The following is a 25658-nucleotide window of genomic DNA, read 5'->3' as shown; positions in this document are numbered from 1 at the left end:
AACAATGTGGGTCATGTAGGAGATAGAAAGGCCAAGACTAGGGATGGGGAGTGGGAGCAGGGACCTAATCCATTAACTCAGGCAAGAGCAAGAGAAGATGAGGTGAAACTAACATGGCTTGCTGATGGATGACTGAGTGACTTGGGTGACTGAAGTGAGGGAGAGGGAAGTTAAAGCCTGAATTCTGGCCTGGGTGCCCCACCCATACCCTAGAAACAATGGGTAGAGGGGCTAAATCATATCTATTAAAATTCAAAACATGTACCCCCTCTGACCTAGCACTTAGACATCCAGCTATATACCCAAGAGGCACAAGCAAGGGTGTTCACAGCAAGATTGTCTAAAACACTGAAAAACTGAAAAAAACTAAAATCTGATTGAGAAGACAATGACTAAATAAACTAAAACACATATATGCATAGTATTAAATACTACTCGGCAGTAAAAAGAATAAGAAAAATCAAGAAGACAGCAGCGTATGGACTGACATGGAAGGACATCCAAGACCCACTGTTAACGGAGAAAAAAGCAAGTTTCAAGAGAGTGTGTACAGCATGATCCTACTTGCATTTGATAAAGGACTGTTTCTATATGGTTACCAAAGGAGAAAGTGGGGGGAGGGATAAATTAGGAGTTTGGGATTAGCAGATACAAACAACTATATATAAAATAGAAAAACAACAAGGTCCTACTGTAGAGCACAGGGAACTACATTCAAAATCTTGTAATAACCTATAATGAAAAAGAACATGAAAAAGGAAATATGTATATATATATGTATAACTGAATAATTATGCTGTACACCAAAAAGGAAATATGTATATATATATGTATAACTGAATAATTATGCTGTACACCAGAAACGAATACAACATTGTAAATCAACTATGCCTCAATAAAAAATAAATAAATAATCTGATTTTTTCCAAGACAAATATATTTCAATATTACTTTTTTAATTTTATTTGGGTGTGCATGTGTGAGTGAGAGAGAGTGAGAAATAAAATAACAAGCTTCCCTCTGGAGCAAAGAGGGTTTGAGGGATAAATCTATATTGCCTGAATTCTTAACAAATGCAATTCTTCTTGTTAATTTAAAATAAATACATTTTACAAATGAGAAACCAGGGCGCAGTATTCTTTTTTTTAATTTTTTATTGAATTATAGTCATTTTACAATGTTGTGCAGTATTCTTGCTTTGTGCACCCCTCCACATCTCCCCACATGTCCTCATTCTAGCCCCAGGAGGCAATAAAAGTGAAAGGTCAAAGGCATCCCTCTTATCCTGGGGCCCATGAACTTGGGTGGGAAAAATATTACCCCATTATTTTGATTAGCCTCTACTGAATTATGACATTTCCTTGCATTCTGAATGTAGGCAACAGACCACATTAGTGTTAGCAGCATCTGAGACTTTGTCACCAAAAGAAATCAGGTATTTCTCTATCATATAACAGTCATTGCAGGTACCTTAAAGTATCATTTATGAGATTATGATAGATGTGAGATCCAATGCTAGATTTTCTTTGTTAATGCGTTAACAAGAAACACATGCCTTACTATATCATATTTTAAAATATGTTACTATCTGCATTTCAGTGCAATTGGTTTTCTTTTTTATCCAGTGTGTTTTACTTTATGCATTTAAAAGCATTATTCTGGCAAGGGCTCCATGGGCCTCACCAGCCTGCCAAAGGGGTCTGTTGCCCAAACAAGGTTAAGATCCTTATTGTAATGGAGGGAAGAGAGTTCCCAGGCCAGCCCCACATGTCTTGAGACAAGAGCCCTGAGCGAGGGCAAGCTCTGGGAGGGCAACTTCAGGACAGCTTGCCCTCCAGAGTGAGGACCCACCTCCGGGGAGACCCAGACAGAATTGTGGAAGAAGTCAGTGAGGGTCTAGAGGAAGCCTCTGTGGATTGGGGCCCAGCCCTTCTCCAAAAGAACAGGGTCTTTGGGGCTCAGAGGAGCCCAGATCCCAGGCAGGTTAGCACATAGAGCCAAGATAGAGGCCTCTGCAGCCAGCAACCTGCCTACCTGCCATACTACCTATGACAGGTTGGGAAGCCTCTGGGGCACCTTTATCCCTGCTATCATCATTTTCATGACCTCTTTGACTCTTTATCCTAGACCTATCCCGAATGACCCACCCAGTCCAATTTGAACACCACACTGGTGGTAAACTCCCCCTCTCCTCCTGGGTAGGAAAATCTTTTGAGACACAGCTTGTACTCAAGAAAAAACTTCCCTGCAAAAAATACCGAGGGCAGCGGTGATGGGATGGGAGCAGGTCTGATGGGAACAGCCAAGAAGGTTAGGAAATCCCTCTCACATCTTTCAAAACCCAGCATGATGTACTATGGAACCTGGTATCAATGGCCTGGGTGTGGCAAGGTCTGTGTCTGAAGGCAGAGGACTTCAGAACATCCTGGCAGAGGTCAGACCTTGCTTTGTTTAGGGACAGATTCACTCTTGTCTCTCCAGAGATTGACTGAGGTAGGGCTGTCTCATTCTTGCCTGTCCAGAGATATTGTAGGTTTGCTTTATTGAGGAATAATTTTCCTTTCACAAAAATATGTAAACAAATATAGGTATGTATATGCATGACTGGGACATTGTGCTGTACACCAGAAATTGACACATTGTAACTGACTATACTTCAATTAACAAATAATTAATTAAAGGAAAAACTTCCTTCCACAGATTTACTTCAGTGCTAAGGAAAACATTCTGAAAATAATCGAAGTCCAGACTGGGACTGGTGTTGATATTGGGAGAAGAACCATGGGTGGGTGGTGCTGGGACCTCTCCCCCAAAGCCCTGCTGCGTCAGCACCAGAAGGAGTGGTGATGATGGCCTTCCTAGGGAGCAGCCTTTCAGAAAATCTGTCAAAGGTGCCAGCCCCTCATATCTCACCTAAGCACCACTAGCCGTGCCAGCCCATGCTGTCCCACTGTCCTCTGCCTACCCAACTCCACCTACCCTTCCAGGCCTGGATCCAACTCACCATTTCCAAAAGCCTCTTCCAATCTCTGAGCCTGCACTGGACTCATTACGTAGGCTGTGAGACTAGGGCTTGGGTCAAAGTGAGCTAAATCTGAGGGTGCAGAGAGAGCCCAAATGATGCTCTTAGCAGTCTCCGAAAGTAGCCAACACCCAGATAGTGAGCTTAGCATGAAAGACTCCAAACTTGATTCCCCCTTTCATGTGTGTTCTAGGTCCCTCTGTGTCTCTTAATTGGTGCCGAGGACACGGCCGATACTGCTCAGGCACCAGGGACACAAGTACAAACTGACAAAGTCTCTGTGCTCATGGAGCTGACATGGGGGAGACAGACAAACAGACAGCAAACAAGTAAACCAGTGAATAGACTGTCTCAAATGGTGGCAAGCACTGTAGAGAAAAATAGAGCTGGTAAAGTCAGTGGTCCTGAAGGAAAGTAAGGGAGGGAGCCATGTGGATATCCAGGGGAAGAGCTTTTCTATTCAGGGAGAACAATCAATGCAAAAGTCCACAGGCAGGAGCATCTTTGACATACTAAAGGAACAAGCAGAATGTGACTGAAGAGGAGAAAGGGAGGGAGGTGATGGGAGAGAATTAGCAGGGGGAGATCGTGAGGGCTTCACAGACATTGTGATGACTGCAGCTCTTGCTTAGAGTTGGGTGGGAACCATGGGAGGATTTCATACAAAGGCAGCGCATAGTCTCTCTCAGCCTCTGCAGGATTGCTCTGCACGCTATGGTAAGAATCACTCAGGAGTGGAGGTGGGGGTGGGGGAGAAAAACTAGGGTGAATGCAGAGGAGAGGCTACTGCAGTGACCCAGGCAGCAGGTGATGGTGGTCCAGACCAGCTGGTAGCCATGGAGGAGATAAGTGGTTAGGTGTTTGGAAGGTACATCTGATGGGGTTGTTGATGGCTAGGTTGAAGGATATGAGCAAAGAGAGTAATCAGGTTTCTGGCCCAAGCAATATAGTGACATGGCAAAGACCCCAGAAGGAGCAGGTTTAGGGATATGCGTGTGTAGTTCCATCTAGGTTGTGAATAGTGGCTTTATGGGGGAAACAACTCATCTGTCTTTCTAGCTGAGTATGTGACTAATGTGGCAGGGAACTTTTCCAGTGAAGCAGGACAGCGAATCAAAACTCCAGGGGTACACGGTGCCTGACTACAGAAAGATTTGTACATGAATGTTCATAGTTTTATTCATAAGAATCCAAACTGGAGACAACCCAAATGTCTATCGACAAGAGAATGGAAGAGGGAGGGTATAGCACAGTGGTAGAGTGTGTGCTTAGCATGCACGAGGTCCTGGGTTCAATCCCCAGTGCCACAATTAAATAATAATAATAATAAATAAATAAATAAACAAGCAAACCTAATTACCTCCCCTCAAAAGTAAATAAATTACTAAAAAAAAAAAGAATTCTGAACTAATATTTAAAAACAAACAAAACAAGAGAATGTATAAGCAAATTATGGAATACTGCTCAGCAAGAAAAAGGAACTCACTACTGATACACACAGCAACCTGGCTGAATCTCCAGTGTATTATGCTGAGCAAAAGAAACTTCACACAAAAGAGTACAAACTGTATGATTCTTTTTATATGAAGTTCAAGAATAGGCAAACTAACCTATATCCTTCATTGGATTTGCCCCATCCCAGGCAGTAAACTTGTGCACTGAGCATGGCCACCCATTTTCTGGATGAGGAAACTGAGCCTCTGATATATTAAGTGACTTTCCCAGCATCAGAAAACTTACAAGGATAGGATAGAGGTTTTTAATCAGGTCTTCTGACACCAAAGTTTCCAAGTTCCCACATGATATCCTTTTATAGAAAAAGCAGTAGTGAAGGTCTTCAACCAAAGAGAACAGCCCAACTCCTCTTTTTTTTAGAAGAAGCCTTCTGCCAACAGGGGCCCCATCCTTTGTTGTCTTCTCCAGCTGGTTGGAGTAGAAGGCTCTTTGGGGGCCAGCAAGGAGCCCTTCCTCCGCTCCACAGCCACTCCCAGCAATTCCTCTGCCAGGCTTTGGCTCCACCCTCTCCAGTCCAGACTCTCTCATTCCACTCGGGAGAATGTGCTCTCACATATTTGTTTTCCTTCAGCAGCTGTCTCTTGGAGAGGACTGGAGGCCACCTGGTAAAGCCAGAGGCAAAATTCTAACTAGAACAGTGGTGACTGGGGCAGTTCCAAACCTCCAAGTTATGGAAAAATCCAGCGGAGGCCTTCCCAGGGTGGTGACTCGGCACTCCCACAGGCAGGGGGCTGCACATGGGGGCCTCAGACCACAGCCTGGGCCTGCAGCCTGCTGACCAGGAGGCCTGCCTGCCTGCCTGGGTTTGGCTCATACTCTCTCCCAAGGAGCAGCTCAGGATTTTGAGGACAGAGCTGCTGCTGCACATCTGCCTCCTGCTCCTGAAAGCCAAGACTCTCCGCTCAGGGAAGCCTTGAGGCTGCGGCTCCAGACCCACAGTCTCTGCACCCATGAGTGTAACCTTCAACTTGCCCCTCTTGCCCTCGTGGAAGTACCCAACTGGGCAGCTTGTTGCTGGTGCTGTGTTCTGTGGAATGAGACAGCAGTTAGGAGCGAGCAAGCAAGGGAAGGAGTGACAAAGCCACCAAAGAGCTAGGGCTCTTCTCAGCTAAGACCCCAGTCCCCCAAGGATGCGTTCATGCCTGCCAGCTTCCCATCCCCAACTGGGCACAATGCAGGAGTTCGTGGGCTGGCTCTGAAGCCAGCTCGACCTGGCTTTAAATTCCTCACTAACAGGTGTCTGAAATCCCATTCACTAGAGTCAGAGCGTGACATGGAGATTCATGAGCATGATTTACTAAGGAAGTGACCTCAAGAGAAAGGGAGGAAGGGAAGCAGGGCAGGGCAAGGGAAGATACTTGGCAAGGATGGGGTCTCCGCTGGAGTCTCACCTCAGCCTGACCCCACGGGGAGTTCTGGTGGCTGCGCGGGGGTGATGAATGGTCCAGAGTTATCCCCCCTTGAGGTAAGCAAGCCAGGCTCTCATAACCCTATATCAATCAGCCATTGTCCTCCTCTGGAAAATAGGGGGTGGGGGATGGGAGACCGGGATGGAAGTTCCCAAGAGGTTCTGGATAAGGACATCAGCCACAAGGCAATCCCCTAGAGAAGGTCTCAGATGCCAGTTTTTAGCCACTGCCCTGGCAGCAGTTGTGGGAGGGGTTACTGACTGGGAAAAGAGATCCAGGTTGGGGTCCAGCACTGGCTATCACACTAGGCAAGATTCAGTGGATTCCTCTGGGAAACAAGCATAACACCACACCGATGTGTTAGGAGGTAAGTGCAAGGCCCCCAACACAAGGAAAGTCCTCAGTGGCTGGGAGCTGCCATTCCTATTTCCTGGTGAAGTCATTTGAGTAAAGTTAATTTTAATTTTATGTGTCAACTTGGTTAGCCCGTATGGTGCCTATATTTTTGGATAAACATTATTCTGAATGTTTCTGTGAGGGTGCTTTTGGATGAGATTAACACTCAAATCAGTGGGCTTTGAGTAAAGCAGTGGGCTTTGAGTAAAGTAGACTGGCTTCCATAATGTGGGTGGGCCTCATTCAATTAACTGAAGGTCTGAATAGAGAAAAAGCCTTACTGAACAAGAGGAGATTCTGCCAGCAGATGGTCTTTGGACTTGAACTGCAACGTCATCTCTTCTTTGGGTCCCCAGCATGGTGGTCCACTCTGCAGATTTTGGACTTACCAGTCTCTATAACCATGGGAGTCTATGTATATATACATACACACACACACACATATATATGCCCCCACTTGTTCTGAGGCATAATTTTTGGGAATCAGGACAGAGCCCCACTCTCCCAGCCTGCCTGGCATCCGCTGAATCCCCAGGCAGCCCCTTCGAGTGGACATCCTGCTCCTCGGCCACCTCCTACCAGTCATTATCAGCCCCACCTCCAGCTTCTCCACACCCCATACCTCTAGCCTAAGGGGCATGGGTGGAAGGGTGAGTCCTTGGAACAGAGAGGGAGACCCAGAAGAGGCAGTACTTGCTGGAGTTGACTGCTCCCACCCACACATGGTGATCTCACCAGGATGCTGAGGACCCAGGGCCACCTCAAGGGGACCAGAAGAGATGCAAGGATCCCCAAATAACCTCCCCGATTAGCTTAGGCTCCATAATGTTCCCTCCTTTTTTCCTGCACTGAGGGCTCCCCACCCTTCCATATGTTATCAGGACTGACATAGGCATTATTGTGCCCTGCCCTGGCCTCCACAGAAAAGTTCTTGTCCTAAAGAAAGGGGCAATGGTGACCCCAATAGGAGGACTCACCCTAGAGCCTTAGAGAGAGTGTGGCCCTGTTGGCAACTTGATTTTGGACTTCTAGCCTGCAGAACTTTGAGAGAATAAATTCTGTTGCCTTGAAGTCCCCTAGTTTGTATGCTTCGTTATAGCAGTCGTAGGAAACAAATTCAGTGGGTTTAGTAGGTACTGTCCAAGTTTGCCAAAGCGCCAATCACTAAATTTCCAAAGAGAATCCAAGGATTCAAATCCAGAAAGTGGTGGCCACGCCCAGGTCCTGCCCTCCTCAGGGATCTGTCAGGGCAGCCAGCTGCACTTTCCTAGGCCAGTCCTCCCCCTTGAAACCACCAATGCCCTCAGGTGGAAACGAAGGCTCAGGGAAGATTAATTACGTGCCTAAAGTCACACAGCTGGCAAGTGATGGGGCCAAGACTTGGACTCAGATTGATTCTAAAGTCCAGGTTTTTGTGACACTTAGGCCCCAAAATGTATTGCTACCTGACACCCCATAGTCCGGCCACGGGGCGGCTCCTCCCCAGAGCCTGTCCCTCTGGCTCACCTCACACATGTCTCATGCTGTGAGTCAGAGCAGCGGGAGACTTTATGAGCCCTCTAATGGACTATCTGATAACCTGGTTATGCAAAAAAGCCACATGTGAAACTCCCGCACTCAAAACCACCTAATCTCTAGGGCAATGAGTCTACCTTTTCCTGGAGCCTTTGGCTCCCTGCCCTTTACAAGGGCTCAGGAGAGCTTTTCAGGCCAAACAGGTAGCAACTGAGGGGCTCCATTCCATCCCCCACCTGCTCCATGCCCACCTGCACTCCTGATCCCAGAGAGCCTCGACTGCCCCAAGCCTCTTCCCCTCTGGGCCTCTGCACCCTCACTCCTCACAGTGAGGACCTGAGAAGGAGGGATGCTGGAGAGGAGACATGAGGAGAGAAACAGGGGAAGCAAAAGAGAAAGGAGGGAGGGTATAGCTCAGTGGTAGAGCACAGGCTTAGCAAGCATGAGGTACTGGGTTCAATCCCCAGTACCTCCATTAAAAAAAGAGAAAACATAATAATTAAATAAATAGACCTAATGACCTCTCTCCCACCCCCCCAAAAAAGGGAAAAGGGAGAGAAGGGTGTGGCAGAATAAAGAGATGGACTGGCGGACAGGAAGGGGTGGGGCCTTTCAGTTCCTACTGCTCGGAGGCTAAGACTGAGACAAAACCCACCAAGTGAAACTGGTGTTTGTCCCTTCTGTGCTGGAATGCCACACCCAGACAGCGAGGCTGGGTCCAGAGTGGAAGAGTGGCCAATGCACAGTCCACAAGGTAGCCGTCTATCCCCTTTAATGATCTCCTCTTCTGGCTCCCAGGGTGAGGGCTCCTGATTTTTTGGATTCTCTCTGACCTCTGTCTCCTTCACTACTTCTTCCTTCCTTTCTCATGCACCCCAAGAACGTTCCTTATGTGCCAGGCATGATGCTGAGGACATTGACGTGAACAAGACCACATAGTCCCTGCCTCCTTGAGTCTACGCTTGAGTCTTTCATCTTCTTCCTGTTGCCTAAATGCCGGTGCTCACTGAGCATCCTCTCAGTCTGCAGCCCTCTCTCCCTCTCTCTGCAAGACTCTCTGCCACATATGAACATTTCTCTAGGGTATATGGCTGGAAGTGCTGGCTCATAGGGCACGTGAGTCTTCCACTCTATAAGATATCATCAAATTGCTCTCCAAAGTCTTATAGCAATATGCATTTTCTAGAGCGGAGTGTGAGATTATCTGCTACTTCACTTCCTTCTTTCTGTGGACGCTGTCGGTGCCTCACACAGACCCCCTTTCCTGGCTGGTACACCCTGGCCCAGCTGCTGTGCTTGTTGGCTGCTAACAGCTCCCAGATGCCCCCTTGCTGGAGATTGCCCTTGGCTGTGGGAGTCTCCCATCCCCTTCTTTGGTTTTTTAAATTTTTCTAATATTTTATTTGGGGGGGTAATTGGGTTTTTATTTCTTTACTAATTTTTTAATATATATTTTTATTGAAATATACTGAGTTTATAATGTGTATTTACTTATTTTTAATGGAAATACTGGGGATTGAACCCAGGGCCTCGTGCTTGCTAGGCATGCACTCTACCACTGAGCTATACCCTCCCCCAATCTTTGTTCCTTCAGTTGGGTCCAAGATAGAAAGAAAAGGTGGAAGCAAGAGAAGGAAACCACAGTTAACTTCTCCAGGGTAAAGGAAGACATGGGAAGAGGGAAAGGAGGAAGAAAAAAGGAAAGGACTCCAAGGAGGAGGAGAGTGGAGAAAGACTGCCTAAAGCTGCTCCCCAGGCCAGATGCGCTGCAGGGTGGGAGCTGGGCAAGCCTCCCTGCAGGCGACCAGGGTACTGAAAACCCCACATCATCTCCTGCCAAGGAAAGCGTTCTCTGCCTCTGTCCTCTACTCACCCACTTCATCATTCATACCATAGTCTTTTTCTTTCATTGCTGATTCCCTGAGTCCATTCACTCAGCTCATTTGCTCACTGTTCCTGTCTCCAGTGCGGAGAACACTGCTCAATGCCTAGCAGCAGCTCAGTGTTTGTTACATGAATTCATGCATGAATCTCACTTGCTACGCACATATTTTATTAGGGGACAAAATGTTTTACAAAAGTTCCAAAGGTATATTTCTTCCCCAACCTGTTACCAAACCCTGCCCTTGCTTATCACACACAGGCATTTCCACTATGAAACCACAGCCCTATTTCCCATAACAAACATAGTTTCTCTTAAACCTAGTTTCTCTTTTCTTTTCCTCCGTGGTCTCAGAGCCCTGCCTCTTCCCTTCTCTCTCTCTGCAATCCTGGACACCACGGAAGGCTCCGCCCACCCTCTGGTCTGCCTGGAGCAACAGACCATACTCACACTCCCTTCCTCTTTTTTTTTTTTTTTTTTTTTTTTTTTACTGCTTGTGAACATTCTTGGTGGCCTATAAAACTTTTCTCTGTAAAATGCATGGGCTCCACCTCCCTGCAGCCCCACCTCAGACAGGGCCACTTCCTCAGAAGAAGACCCACCCTGTCTCCTCCTTACAGTTTCTCTTGTTTCTTCCAGGCCCCTGTCACTATTCCACTCAACCTCACTTCCTCCACCTTACTCCCCCTAGGTGCGCACACACATGCAACTATACACACATTTCTCTCTCTCTTTCTAAATATATATAGTTTATTTATTTACATACTGGTAACTAGTTGATAATATGTTATATATAAATATTACATATTTATATGTAAAACAACAGAAATATGTCTTCCTCTATGTATTTCTCCATTTTATATTATAATCTCTTTGGCCACCTTCCCCTCCCTCACAGTGCTTCCTATGCACAGTGTTGCTAACTTACAGCCCCTTTATTCTGGACCCTTGACCATGGGTGCTTTGGTAAGCAGAATAAAGGCCCCCCAAGAAGTCTACATCCTAATCCCTAGAACCTGTTACCTTATATGATATAAGGGTCTTTGTGATGTAATTAAATTCAGGATCTTGAGATGGAAGGATTACCCTGGATTATTAAGGTTGGTCCAGTGTAATCACAGGGTCCTCATAAAGGAAAGAGGGAGGCAGGAGAGTCAGAGAAGGAGATGTGATGGTAGAAACAGAGGAGAGAAAGAGAAAGAAACTTTAAGGTGTTAACATTGATGACTTTGAAGATGGAGGAAGGGTTCACAAGTCAAGAACACAGGAAGCCTCAAGAAGCTGAAAAAGGCAAGGAAACATATCCTCTCCTAGACAGAGCCTCTGAAAGGATCACAGCTGCCAATGCCTTGATTTTAGTGCAGTGAAACACATTCTGGACTTCTGACCTCCAGAATTCTATGATAACAAATTTGTGTTGTTTTAAGCTACTTTGTTACAGCAGCAATAGGAAACTAATACAGGCATCAATTTGTGAAACTCCAGTAATTGTATAGTGCACCACCCGAGTAGATGTTCATGGCAGCCATGTTTGGCACTGCCCATGCTTAATGCCTTTGCTCATTGCTAGTTGCAATCTGCCTGTGACTGAAGGATAATGATGCCCTTTAGCCACTGTGTTACTTGAGGGTCTCCCATAAGCAGACTTTCAGCAAGGAATTAGATGCAAGTAGGTTAACTGAGAGGTGATGCCAGGAAACATAATAGGAGAGTGGAGAAGTGAGACAAGGAAGGGGAGACAGCCAATAAAGGTACATTATCAGCAAGCTACCAGTACAGGCAACTAGGGCTTAATCCCGCAGAAGAACGCTGGGAGCCAGTGTAGAATGTAGAACATGCCCGAGGGTTATCCCTCCCCTGCCCCCCAATCCTTGTCAGAGTGGTAAGGGAACCGGTATGTTTAGGCACCTACTCCTCTCAGTCATTGGTTAAGTGCTGTGGAGGGCTGTGTGGTAGGAGGGTGTTCTGGTCTCTGGCCAGCTCAGAGACCAGAGACTTCATGCTTTGGACAAAGTCCTCAGGCAAAGAGATGTGGATTCTAGCCACAAAGCACTAGGATCCTAACTGTGTACCTGCCAAAAAGAGTCTCAAAATATATGGTTCAAAAGCTGATAGAGTTGAAAGGAGAAATAGACAAATCCACAATTCCAAGTGGAGACCTCAACTCCATTCTCAGCAAATGATGAAGTCATTAGAAAATCAATAAGGATGTAGAAAAACTCAACAATACCATCAACCGAAAGGATATAATTGGCACATAAAGAATACTGCAACCAGCGATAGCAGAACACACAGTCTTTTCAAGAAGTCATAGAATGTTCACCAATATAAACCATATCCTGGGCCTTAAAACAAACCTCAACTAACTTAAAGTAATTGAAGTCACACATACAAAATATAACAAAAGGATAGACACATCGATTAATGTAACAGAACAGAAAACCCAGAAATACATCACACACAAATATGCCCAACTGATTTCTTACAAAGGTGCAAAAGCAAGTCCATAGGAGGATAGCCCTTTCAACACATGATGCTGGAACAACTGGACATCCAAAGGCAAAAACAAAAGAAAACAAGTTAAAAAAAAACAACAACAAAAAACTTCAACCTAAATATCACATCTAATACAAAAATTAACTCAAAATGAGTCATGGACTTATAGGTAAAATATAAAATTTTAGAAAAAAACTTAAGAGAAAATCTTCAGGAACTAAGCCTAGACAAAGAGTTCTTAAATTTGACATCAAAAGCACAGTTCATAAAAGAAACTTTTGATAAACTGGACTTTATCAAAATTGAAAACTTTTGCTCTGTGAAAGACCCTTTAAGAGGACAAAAAGAAAAGCCACAGACTGGGAGAAAATACTTTCAAACCACATGTCCAACAAAAGACTGGGATCTAAAATATATAAAGAGCTCTCAAAACTCAACAGTAAAAAAAAAAAAAAAAAGGAACAAAAACAAAGAAAACCCTCACAAAATCCAATTAGAATGTGATCAAAAGATATGCCCAAACATATCACCAAAGAAGATAAACTGATGGCAAATAAGTAAATGAAAATAAAAATTCAATATCATTAGCCACTAGGAAAATGCAAAGTAAAACGACAATGAGATAGCACTACACACCTACCAGAATGGCTAAAATGAAAAGCTGTGACAGCACCAAGTGCTGACAAGAATGTAGAGAATCTGAATCCCTCATATATTGCTGGTGGGAATACAATACAGTACAGCTACTCTGAAAAACAATTTGGCAATTTCCGTAGGACTCAGCAATTGCACTCTTGGGCATTTATCCCAGAGGTATGATATTCACACAAAAACCTGTACAGGAAAGTTCATCACCATTGTATTGTTTTGACTACTCACAATAGTCAAAGCTGGAAACAATTCCAAGGTCCTTCAATGGGCGAATTGTTAAACTGGGGAACACCCATGCCATGGAACACTACTCAGCAGTAAAAGAGAATGAACTATTGATACACACAACTTGGATGAATCTCTACGGAATATGCAGTGGAAATAAACCTCAAAGGTTACATATGGTATGATTCCATTTATATAATATTCTTTTTTTAAATTGAAGACAGTCAGTTTACAATGTTGTGTCAATTTATATATATAATATGCTTGAAATGACAAAATTATACAGATGGAGAATCTGCTAGTAGTTGCCAAGAGTCACAGACAGCAGTTGCGGGTAAGGTGGGAGGAATGTGGGTGTGACTATGAAAAGGCAGCACAAGGGAGCCTTGTAATCAAACTGCTCTGTATCTCAAGTGTGGCAGTGATTACAGGAATCTACATTTGTGATAAATTGCACAAAACTAAGCACACACACGCAAATACTTATAAACATTAAACTGAGTAAGACTGGTACATTGTATCAGCGTTAATTTCCTGGCTCTGCTTTTGGGCTATAGTTATGCAATATATTATCACTGGGGGAAGACAGGGGAAGGATACAGGATCTTTTTGTATTATTACTTACAACTTCATGTGAACCTACAATTATCTCAAAATAAAAAGAAAGTCCACTAGAAAGAAACCTAGACCAATGTATGTGTAGACATGTTTGAGAGAATGCATTTGATTTGAGAGCAAGCATTAACCCATACATACATACACTAGAATAAATCCCCAAACTGAGTAGTGAGCAAACTTACGTGATGGAGGCTGTCTGAGAAAAGGAGCTCTATATCTTGCCTTCTTTCCTCAGTGAAACCCAGATGAGTGTAGGAATCTGAGTGCAGAGAGAACCCTGGTAGAGCTCAGGGTGGCAGTAAGGCCTCCCAGTAGAGTTGGCTGTGTGCACATGGCAGGTTGAGCCAGCCCTTTTGGGGCTCCCAAGAACTAGCAAAGTCTGGAAGTAACAGCATGAGTCGCATACATTTTTGAACAGCCAAGAAAATCCGGAGAGTCCTAGGTAATTCACTGAGTCATCTTTGGCCCAACACAGAAGCTTAGAATATCCTGTGAATCAGGAGGAGCACAGGAGTTGGCTGAGACAGCCAGGCCCCAAGGAATCATACAGTCAAGGATGAGGGTTAGGCCAGCAAGGGCTTGGGTGAAATGAGTAGCAAAGACAAGGTTGAAAGACTACATCTTGTATGATGCTTATGTGGACAGTGATGACACAGACCAGAAGCCATCTGCCAATGCTTTGGATTTCTGAAAGCATCCTGGAAACTTGGGCAACAACTGACTGAGATTAAGGTGACACCGCCACAAAATGAAGCTCACAATGGAAACTGAGTTCAATTTAGATTGTGAAAATTGAAAGATATTTCTTGCATAGCTGCATTTTTCTGCTGAGATTCACATCCATGACACCAATAATTTGCTAAAAGAAGAGAGGTAAGGGTTCTGAGTAAGTAATAAAAAGCCAGTTTTACCAACTGTCTAGAGAAAAGGCCGTACTGCTCACATCAGGGGATTGATTCTAATGGAGGACGGGGTAGGTGACATGGGTGAGATTCAGCACTGGGAGCATAGCCCTTGGGTGGTGGTCTCCATCAGTACTCAGGTAGGGCAGTCTTACTTCTGAGTCTTACCTCTTCCTACTCTCCTACTCTTCCTACTCTCCTACTCTTCCTACTCTCCAATTCTTAGAATTCTTTCAGTGGGACCCTGAGTTCATTGTCCTGACTGTCCTCTCAGGCCCCTATATCAGAATCCCCCAATGCTCCTTCTCTGAAGTTGATTTGTGGTATATGAGGATTTTACTCTCTCACTGGAGGGGGCAGGGTGCTGCCAGCACCCCATACATCTCCCTTGGCACTCACCTCTGCATACCAAATGCTGTACTATGAATATTTGTAATTGCCTGTATTCTGCCTGAGGTTTGTTTTTTTTTTTTTCTGGCCACAGGAACATGCTTGGTCCATGTATCAGGCCAGCCAGCCAGAAATGCTGGAGAGTTAAGGCCCCCAGAAGCAACTCTCAACCAGTGATGAACAGGCTGTTGATGGATAGATAGCCCAGCTGTTCACCCCTTGGGCCAGACATCTCAGAGGTTTGTGTTCTGCCCTGTATCCCAAAGTTCCAAGACGATAGAGCTTGTTGCCCATAGTGATACCTCACTTGAAAAACACACCTTATTTCAGCTTCCTTCCCTTCCCTATATCACGTCTACATTGATCTAACGTACTTCCTGGGAATCACTCCCACACCAATTACTTGCATTTGAATTCTTGTCTGAGTCTACTTTGGGGGAGAACTGAAAACAAGATCAGTAGTAAATGCTGGTCAGTATAGCAAACCAAATGAATTGTGTTAAATAAAAGAAGCCAGACTCAAAAGACTTCACACTGTATGATTCCATTTATATGACATTCTAGAAAAGGTCGAACTATAAGGATGGAGAATAGATCAGTGGTTTCAAGGGGTTAAGGGGGTTGACAACAGAAGAGTAGTATGAGAACATTTTTTGAGGGTGATGGAATTGTTCTGTAGCATGATTATGGAGGTGGTTACATGGCTCTGTGCATTTTTTAAAACCCACATAACTATATACTATGAAGAATAAATTTCGCAGAGGCACAAATAGCCTTAAAGACACATGGAATCACATAGTCCATACTTGACACTTACAGTGGATGATTCTGAGGTCCAGGGAGGGAAAGAGGCTTTCCCAGGTTCCACAGCTACTTCAAGACAAAGCTGGGACTGACTGCCAAGCCTCAATAGTGTTAGTCTAGTGCTCTTTCCAACAATAAGTGGGGTCTCTGTCACTTAGCCAATTTACCTCAAAAGTCTATGCCTCTAAGAAAAAGTTATTCTAAAGATGGCACAAGGGCAGTGTCATCTTGGTGACAACAGTCCTTAACATATCAGTGTCTCAAGTCTCTCAGCTCCAGTCCTCCTAGGTTCATCTAATATCAGACTTATGGGGATTCCCATACCTCCCCACTGTGTTGGATCCCCTGCTTCCTGTATCCTGTCCTTCTTTTTGGTCTACTTCCTCAGTTTGGTAGAACACATCCTTCAGTTACTTCCTAGAAAAGAAAGCATGAGCAAGAGATTATGCATATGTCTTTATTTTACTTGTTTCTTGATTGATATAGTTTGGCTTGTAATAGAATTCTGCATTGAAAATCTTTTTTTTTTTAAGAATTTTGAAGATATTACTCTAGTATTCTACCTTCCAGTGTTGTTGGAACAGTTCCAGTGAAAAGAAGTCTGAAGCCACTCTGATTCTTGAGACTTGAGACTTTGTATATGACTTTTTCTTTATCCAGATTTGTGGAATCTGCTCTTTGTCTCCAAGGTTCTGAAATTTCACAAGTATGTGGCTTGGCTGGACTGTTTTTACCCATTGAACAAGGTACATGGTAGGCCCTTTCAAACTGGAAATTTATGGTTTTTCATAAATGGTTTTTCTTGAATTATCTCATTAATAATTTCTTCCCCCCTTCTTCTGAAATGCCTGTTATTCAGATATTAAGCCTTCTACACTACTACTCCTCTGTCCTTCTTTTCTTTCCTAAATTTCTTTGTTTTGTGTTTTGGATTTATTTTTCTGGGAGACAAACCTAGACTTTATTTCCCAAACCATCTATTGAGTTTTTAATTTCTGTTATCATGTTTGTTTGCTTGTTTGTTTTAAAAGCTTATTTTTGTCTCCTACTTTTTAAAATAGCACCTTATTCTTGTTCCATGGGTGTAACATCCTCTTATTCTTGAGAGTAAATCTTGCTTTCTTCCAGCTTGCTTTTTTTCTGTTTATTTTGATTGTTAGTTTGCTTGTTTGTTTTGATTTTATTATTATTTGTTTTCTGTCTTCCATGTTAGTTTCCCTCAGATATCTGATATTCTGCAATGGATATTATTTGTGTCCTGCCCATACCCCCGTGAATGTTGGCTGTTAATGGATCAGAACTGTCCCTTTCTCTAGAGAATTGTCCTCAGCCAGAAGCTGTCTTTCCTGGAAGGTTATGGCCTCTTCCCTGGCAGCCCACAGCCAATGACTGATTAATATGTGGGCATGAAATAGGCTTCTTGCTTCTAGGTGAGATCAACTCTGTGATGCAATTACACTTCAGGGGTCCCTGTAGGATCTGACAAGGCTATACTCTAGTGAAGACCACATCCTTGCTCATCTCCTTCCCAGCTGCTTCTGGGGATGGAGGTGGTGGAAAGGAGAGAGGAAGGAGGCTTCTCCAGGCAGCCCACCCTCAATAAATCATGTGCATCTGAATCCTCAGCTCAGCCTCTGTTTCTAGGGAACCTAAGATTAAGAGCAAAGGCCTGAGGTGGGAGGATATAGCTCAAGTGCTAGAGCTCATGCTTAGCATGCACAAGGTCTTAGGTTCAATCCCCAGTATCTCCTCTAAAAAAACAGATAAATAAATAAACCTAATTACCTCCCCCCAAAATAAATAAGTAAATAACAAAAACAAAATTTTAAAAAAGACTACTTACAAAGAAAAAAAAAGAGTAAAGTCTAGCCCTAAGTGCAGGAGTCAGGCTTGTCTACTCAGAGATTCACTGCTGGGGGACAAGGGTGGTCATTTATTGGAAATGTCAAGGCTGGTATCCTTAGTTCTTTCCTTTTTGGCTGGTCAGGGTTCCAGAGAAGAGGGGTAGAAAGTGGCTGACAGTGATTTGCCCCCAGTCCCGAGACCCTCTGTTTTACCCTCTCCAGCAACTAAGTCTCCAGGCCTCTGCCTGGTGGGAGAGTGCCCTGAGCTTGGAGAGTGGGAGAGGGGAATTAGGACTGTAACTGCTTCCCAATTACCTTTCACCCAGTTCTTCTGATTTTTGGCTTACTCAGTTCCAGAGGTATCAAAAACTGCCAATTTCTTTTTTCTTTTTTGTTTTTTTTTTCTTTTTTGCTTTCCCTCCGGGATTTTGCCATGAAAGCAGGGCTGTTCTTAGCTTTCCCTGGGTGTCAGCTTTCTTGGGACTGCTAAATCAATTATCACTCATCCGTCTACTTTCCAGCTTCCAAAATTCTTTTTGTTCATGTTTCTTCTGCTGTTCTCATTGTCCTCATAAGTTTCCACCTTTTTAAAAAAGAATCCCTTTATAGTAGTTGTAGTGGGTTTCAGGAGGGAACAAAAGTAGATGTGTGGGTTCAGTTCATCCTGTGGATGACAGACAGGTGAATGAGAACTTCAGGTAAGGGAGCCAGAGGCCTGCAATAGAAGCTATGTCTCCCCATGGAGGATACCCACCCCCTATAGAGTTCAAGTGTCTTCCCCAGGCATAGCCTTAGTCTGCCTCTAAGGGCATAAAGGGCTGAGCCCCAATTATGATCCTGTAGTTTGGAAGGATAGGAAGATAAATCAGGGAAGCCTGCCTAGAGGAGGTGCTGCAGTAGTGGGAAAAGCAAAAGATACTGTCATCTTTCTAATGTGAGAGCTCCTCCCTTTTAGCTCTGATTCTATGACTCTCTGATGACAGAATTCATTCCAGAAAACCTGTCTGCTCTTTTTCCTTCCTCTTTTCCTGTCCCTTGTTTTGGGATGAGGTGATGGTGGTTGAGACTCAGTTGGGTAGATTGGGTAGGTTGAAATGGAGGCGGAAGTAAACCACTGTAGTTCCTTTTTCCTAGAATGGGTAGGCAAAGATATTATCCTACTTCACTTCCTCTTTCAAACTCAGACCTAAGAAGCCAGCAGAGAGAAAAGGTAGTGATACAATGGGGTGGGAGAACTCCGGAGGGTCAGGAATTGCGGTGATGCTGCTGTTCTAATCGTGGGGGTAGCGGTAGGGGCAGGAGTTGCTGAGCCAGGCAGCTCACCTTGCTATGCAGACATAAATTGATTCCCTGATCTTGGTCTATAAGCAGAGGGGGGATGGAAGTCAGTGGATAAATTTACTCCAACTTCCTCATCATTGGGGAAGACAGTATTGAGGCTGTTTCACAAAGTTTCTCAGTGGGTTCCCAGCAGGATGGAGCCCCAGTTGCTCATGGCAGTAACTGGCCCATCGACACACATTGGTATTGACTCCTCTCCTTTCCATATCTTGCTTTCCCCATTTCTTCACTTCTATTTCTTGGGATCACTTCTGAAGTAAATTACCTGCATCCCAGCCCTTATCTCAGGGTCTGCTCTTGGGAGACCTGTACCAAGAAAGGCATCATCCTCCAACCCAAAAGCAAGTCTGAGCAGGCTACACCATCCCTGGGAAATAGTGGCTCCATTTTCTCTGTCTGCAACTGGTCTCAGCTAGGAAGCTCCCACCAGAGATCCTGAGCACATTTATGTTTTTATTTTGTTTTCTCACAGTTTTACTGAGATATAATTGACATAAAGCAATGCATAAGGCATAAGTTTAAAGTGTACAGCATGATTTGACTACCTGTATCATGAAGTGATTACCACAGTAAGTTTAGTGAACATCCATCTAATACAGATACAAAATTAAAGACATTTTAAAATGTTTTTTCCTTGTGATGAGAATGCTTAGGATTTACTTTTTTAACAACTTTCATTAATAACATAGAGCAGAGTTATTTATTTTTATCGTGTTGTATACTACATCCCCTTCTTTATCTTATAAGGGGAAGTTAGTAACTTTTGAATTCCTTCATCCAATGTCCCCTCTCCCAAGCCCCACCTGCGGTAACCACAAATCTAATCTCTTTTTCCATGGTTTGTCTGTCTGTTTTGGAGTATAATTGTCCTACCACAGTTGGCCTGCTGGTGGGCAGTGACCATTCCTGGCATGGCTGGCTGTGGGGGTCCAGGGTATCTCACCGCTGGTGTTGATTCACTGGTCAGTGAGGCTGAATCCCAGAATAGCTGGCTCATTCCAAGGTGTCTCGGAGCTGATGTCAGCCTGCTGGTTGGTGTAGCTGGGCCTCAGGGGGTCCCAGTGCTGGTGCCAGCCTGTTGATGGTCCTGGGGTCTCCTCTGCCTGCAGGGCCCTGGGGGTCCTGGAGTTGGTGTCAACCTGCTGGTAGACAGAGCCAGGACCCAGTGGCTGGCAGTGGAGCTCCAGAAGTCCCATGGCTAGTGCTGGTGCACTGTGTGTGGGACTGAATCCTGGGTTCTCTGGGGGAGTTTTGGGCTCAAGGGGTCTTAAGGCACCAGGCCTGCTGGTGGGTGGAGCTGTGTCCCTACCTGACTGACTGCTTGGCCTGAGGCTTCCCAGTACCTCTGTGGACAAGGCTGGATCCAGGTGCTAATAATCTAGAAAGAAGATTCCAAAATGGCACTTGCCAGCACCAGTGTCCTTGTGGTAGGATGAGCTCCCCAAAATGGCTGCTGCCAGTGTTTACGTACCCAGTGTGAGCTCCAGTTGCCTCCTGCCTCTCTAGGAAGCTCTCCAAGATCAGCAAATGGGTTTACCCAGACTCCTTTCAAATTACTGCTTCTGCCCTGGGTCCCTGAGCATGTGAGATTTTGTGTATGCCCTTTAAGAGTGGATTTCCCATAGCCCGCTGGGCATCCTGAAAGTAAGCTCCTCTGGCCTTCACAGCCAAATGTTCTTGGGTTAATCTTCATGGTGCAGGACCCCCAGGCTGGGAATCCCGATGCGGGGCTCAGATCCTTCACTCCTTGGGAAGAACCTCTACAAGGGTAATTATCTTCCCATTTGTGGGTCACTCACCTGGAGGTATGAGTCTTGACTATACTGTGTCTCCATCCATCCTACCTGTCTCATTGTGATTCCTTCTTCCTATCTTTAGTTGTAGAAGATCTTTTCTGCTAGTGTTCCAATTTATCTCATCAATAGTTTCTCTGTAAACAGCTATAGTTTTGATGTGCCTGTAGAAGGAGGTGAACTTAGGGTCTTCCTACTCTGCCATCTTGGCCACTCCCAATTGTCCCATATTTATATTTTTAGAAGCTCTGAGTTCTGTTTGAGTGTTTGGGCCTGCACGTGCCAGAAAGGAAACGGAGTTTGTTGGTGGCTGAAGAAACAGAATCCTTGACTCCAGAATCCCACATCCAAGAGTGGACACATAGCCTGACCTAAAGCTATTATGCACATTGGAACCTACATTTCCTCCCCTGTTCCCACTGTCTCACAATCACGCATCCATAACCTGCATTGACAAGCAATTCCACGCCACTGTGGGCAGGATCACACCCCAGCTGGAGGTCCACATGGGCTGTGAGGATCTGAGAATCACTGGGAGGGCTCTTAGCAGGAAGAACCCCAACAGGAGACTCTGAAATTATCTGACAAAGGGGTTCAGGGAGCACAAGAGCACCCCTCAGGCTCTCACAGAAATGGTGGGACTCCCATTCAGAGCTCTAGATAATTAAGCTGCTAAGTGATTGGTCAATATGAGGGATGTTTTTCTGGGATAGTACCCGCCACTCAACAGATGGACTGGCCCCACTAGGTGTGGAGGACAGGCAAAGGGTCAGACTGTGCACAACCTTCAGATTTCTAGCTTCTATTTGAAAGACTGATTTTTCCCTTTACCAGTCAGGCAATCATTCAACAAACTTGCATTGAACACCAGATCCAAGATGACTAAGACCAGCTCCTGCTCCCACGACACTTACTATCCGAAAAACTGCCATTCCAAAATGAGTCACAAACATTTAGTTTAAAATTAGATATCATTTCTTTTCCGGAAGGTAGAGGAGTTTGAAGGACTTCAGACCATCATGGTAGGGGGCAGAGTTTTCTGAGAAATGGGTTGAGGGTGATAAAAATGTTTTAAAGGAAGTATAATGTAGGAATAGGATGCAAAAGGACTAGAGGAAGGAGAGATAGAAAGAGGGGCATCCTCTGAAGCCCCCAACAGTGAAGCCACCCCTACACCCACTACCCCTGGAACAAGGGAACATGTGAGCTGAGAAAGCCACTACCTCAAGTTCTCGATGCTGCTAGTTTTGGGGTACCCACCTAAACTGCCCAGACCCCCTTTAGTGCACCCATAACACACCCCTATATGCATTTTGCCTAGAGAATTAGGGCGGTGGTTGGGAGTGGTCAGAGGGGAATAGAATCTTCTGTATCACTAGACAGCTCAGCCAGCTGAAGACACCAAGGAGACCAAAACTCTGACTTATTCCTCAAAGGGGACAAGGAACAATTCACCACTAGGGACAGAAAGGCAGGATTCTCCCTTAAGTATGGTGTAAAACTGTGGCCAGGTCTATTGGGAGACTTTCTCCCTGACTCCAAAGGTCACTTGGGCTAGCTGATGCCTCAACAAAATTTTAATACGATGGATCTCCCTGAAAATAGCAACTGAACATGGCCCTTACTCCTTATGTCCTTACGTTAGAGCAGGCAGATAGCTAGATATAAGCAAAGAAGATGGGACAGCAGAAACACATCAAAGATGAAACACCTGCTCTGGAAATGGCTGGAAAATAGGGCTAAAGTGCCTCTGGGGCAGGGAGAGAGAAAAAGACTGTAACGTGGGCAGATCTGCATATCATGAGAATTGATTTGCATGAGAATCCAGCAATAGATCTGGAGAGGGATGAGGAGGCCTAATTTAGACAGAGTGAGAAGTATCAGCAAACTAGAGTTGAGAAGGCCCTCCTGATAACTGCTCTAATTGAGCTAGGAAGGAAGGGAGAGAAAGGAAAAGGACCCCCGAGTTCTTGGCTTCAATGGCAGGGGCGAGGGTTAGGTGTTGACAGACTTTCTTTTGTCATGCTCTACCTAGCACATGCCTCTACCTAGCTTTCACTTTGGGAGGCTGCCACCACTGGGTAACTTCTTGAGATGTTCACTGAGGTTTCTGTCTTTATCCCTCCACATGCCTCCCCTCCCCAACCTGTTGGAGGTTCATTGTTTGCCAAAGCAGAAGGGACTTGCCCTCAGGCATTTTCCACAAAGACCTTTGCTTCCCAAAGTTAAGCACCTGAGCTGTTTATAGTTTAAGTGAGGGGGCCTGGAGGGTAGGGGAAGGAAGGTAGGACGAGGGACTTAGGGACTGAGGAAAGGTGGACAATCATCTCTGTAATTTCCCCAAGCTCCAGTGCCCACACACTGAAGAGTTGATGACTGTGAGACCTGCTGACTGCAGACTTCCAGCAATGCCAAAGACTTCTGGCAGAGCCAAGGGGTTGGGAACAGGAGGGTGTCTCTGCTGAACACACTGCCTGCCAAAGACAAGGGGCCTCCCCTGATCCTTGGAGCTGCATTAGATAAACCCTAGGCCCTGGTATTACAGGAAGAGCTAAGTCCCCCTAAAACAAAGGTCAGTTTCTTGCCTGACTTGTGGAATGCGAACTTGGGTCTGAAGAGACTAGGTCAGTGCAGCTAAAGTAATGCACTCTTTCTTGCACACACTTCTCTCCACTATCTGATTAGATTCTGGGTCTCAGAGGTCTGAGACCTGCTGCAGATGAAACAGACGGAGGAAGAGGGCTGTGTGCACATTTTCCCCAACAGATTAATGTCACTCCTGTGTCCCCGGCATGCTGGCAGGTTGGATGCTAGTAAGGAAGTGGCATTTCAAGCTTTCACTTTAAAAAAATGCTTACAGGACACGAAAAAACACGAAACACAAAAGAGGTAAGATCTACCCGCGCCAGCTCCTCTCGTGGCACAACCTCAGCGGGAGGGGCGGGGCGGGGCGGGTCTCTGAGCGCCGCGCCTGCGCACTCCAGACTCTGAAGCCAGGGAGGGCTCAGCGAGGTGGGCGGGGGCTGCCCGGGCATCCGGGTCCCTCACCCCGCCCCCGCTGTTGAATGAGAGGCGCGGTGCCCGCCCCTCCCCCGCCGCGCCCGCCCCGCGCCCGCCCCTCCCCCGCCGGGCCCGCCCCTCGCCGGGGGCCGCCGCTCGCAGTCGGCTGTTGCCACCTCAGCTGCGCTGGGTCCCGACAGACTCCTGCAGCTCGCCGCCCTCCGCCCGGCGCTGACGGTCCCGCCACGCTCGCCACCGCCGCCGCCGGCACGACCGAGTAAGTGAGCGAACGAGGGCGGGGTCGCCGAGGGCCGTCGTCCCCGGGCTGGCGTTTAGGGAGCCGGGCGGGTCCGGGTTCGGGATGCTGAGGAAACCGTGGGCCCGCGCCGGCCTCCCCACTCACACTCCCGGCGCTTTGACCGGGAGCTGGGAGCGGTGAGACAGTGGCCCCAGGCCGGGAGGGACGCGGAGGAGAGCCCTTCCTGAGCCGCAGGGTGAGTCCCGCACAAAGGGAGGCGCAGGGCTGTCACCCGGAGGTCAAAGAGGGAAGGTTCGCGGCACCTCGAACGCCCCGCTAGCCTGTGCCCGGCGTCGGGTCTCCAGGTGTGGGAGGTGGCTGAGAAGAGCAGGGAGGCAAGGGCGGGGATGGTGAGGACGGCTGCCTCGGTGTTGGCGATGGGAACGCGCCTTGGGGGGCGCGGCGTGGCAGTGTTTTCCTGGTCCCCATCTGCTCCTCCCCTTTCTTTGTGGCGTTTGTCTCGTGCCCTTTTGTCACTGTGTGTAAGGCTGTGGTCTGGGGTGAGATCTCTCTCCTCAGCTTACTCATTAATGAAAGTCAGGTGCTGACCTCCTGTCGGTGGGTGGGGGCCGTGTGTGCTTCCACAGGCCAGAGAATTAAAGACCCTCCTTTGTTTCTGGAGACCTCATGGTGCATGTGTCACCTATGAAATGAGAGAATCCGAGATCATTCAAAAGGGTTTGAGGAAAAAAGACGTATTACTTCATCACATCTTCACCCAAGTCTTCCCCTGATGTTCTTTCAAACAGTATTTCTTTGTTTCTTACTGTACAACCGGTGGGTTTTGTTAATTGAAAATGTATGTCTGTAGACTCAAATACATGAATATCTAGAACACTTGGCTTTTGGGGGTTTAGTTAATGGTAATATATTAATATATACGTATGAGAAAACTCCTGTGCATATAGGACACTGCTTTGTGGGTTTAGTTAATTGGTAGTATATCTATATATTCCAGTATATCTAGGACACTGTTTTCTCAGCTCCTCAGTACAGGTAGATTATGTTTCTTCCTGCCTCTGGCTGAGCTTATAAGAAGGTGGTCCAGCAGGTTCTCTCCACCTCCTTGCTTTCCTCACCCCCCTTAATGCTTTGGCAAAGGATTTTATTGCATATTACCCCGACATGCACCCTTGCTTTGATCTGAATTTTCCTGTGTTCTGTTGTCTGGTTGTGCAGCCCAGCTCAATGGCTCCTCTTACAGGACTATTGGAAAACAGAACACCTTTTATCATTGTCCTCATCCCCAGAGAGAGGAGGAAGCTCTGCAGGTTCCCACAGACTTTGGCTCTGACTGCCTGACTTTGTTGTCTTAGTGAAGTTATGAGGAGTCACAGTTAATGTAGACCAATTAAAAAGAAGCAAATGTAATAACACCAACTATTCCTTTCTCGGACCTCGTCTCTTTTTAAACAGATTTTTTAAGCTTTAGAAGATGGTTGGCTTTTCAGTTTCTTTTTTACCGGTATAATTTTGCAGTGACAGGAAATTAGCTAAACTCAGTTACTATAAGAAGCATACCTCCAAAATGTATTTTTATTATAATCTTTCGATTCA

General features: G+C 45.7%; 1 protein-coding gene across 3 annotated transcripts in view; it reads left to right on the top strand.

Moving 5' to 3' along the window:
- The first annotated feature begins 23946 nt into the window (after positions 1-23946).
- The window catches only part of RNF24 (ring finger protein 24), a 58451-nt gene continuing 56739 nt past the window's right edge, over positions 23947-25658 (top strand). Inside the window, exon 1 of one of the 3 annotated variants that reach the window (XM_031434193.2) lies at positions 23947-24080. The gene's annotated coding sequence lies outside the window, so the exon portion shown is untranslated. The remainder of the gene's footprint in view (positions 24081-25658) is intronic. The other 2 variants (XM_064475852.1, XM_064475853.1) reach the window with 2 other exon arrangements.

Source organism: Camelus dromedarius, chromosome 18 (assembly GCF_036321535.1).
Source record: "Camelus dromedarius isolate mCamDro1 chromosome 18, mCamDro1.pat, whole genome shotgun sequence".
Classification (NCBI taxonomy): Eukaryota; Metazoa; Chordata; class Mammalia; order Artiodactyla; family Camelidae; genus Camelus; species Camelus dromedarius.
Note: the sequence above shows the minus strand (reverse complement) of the source record. Positions and strands in the feature narration are given on the sequence as shown.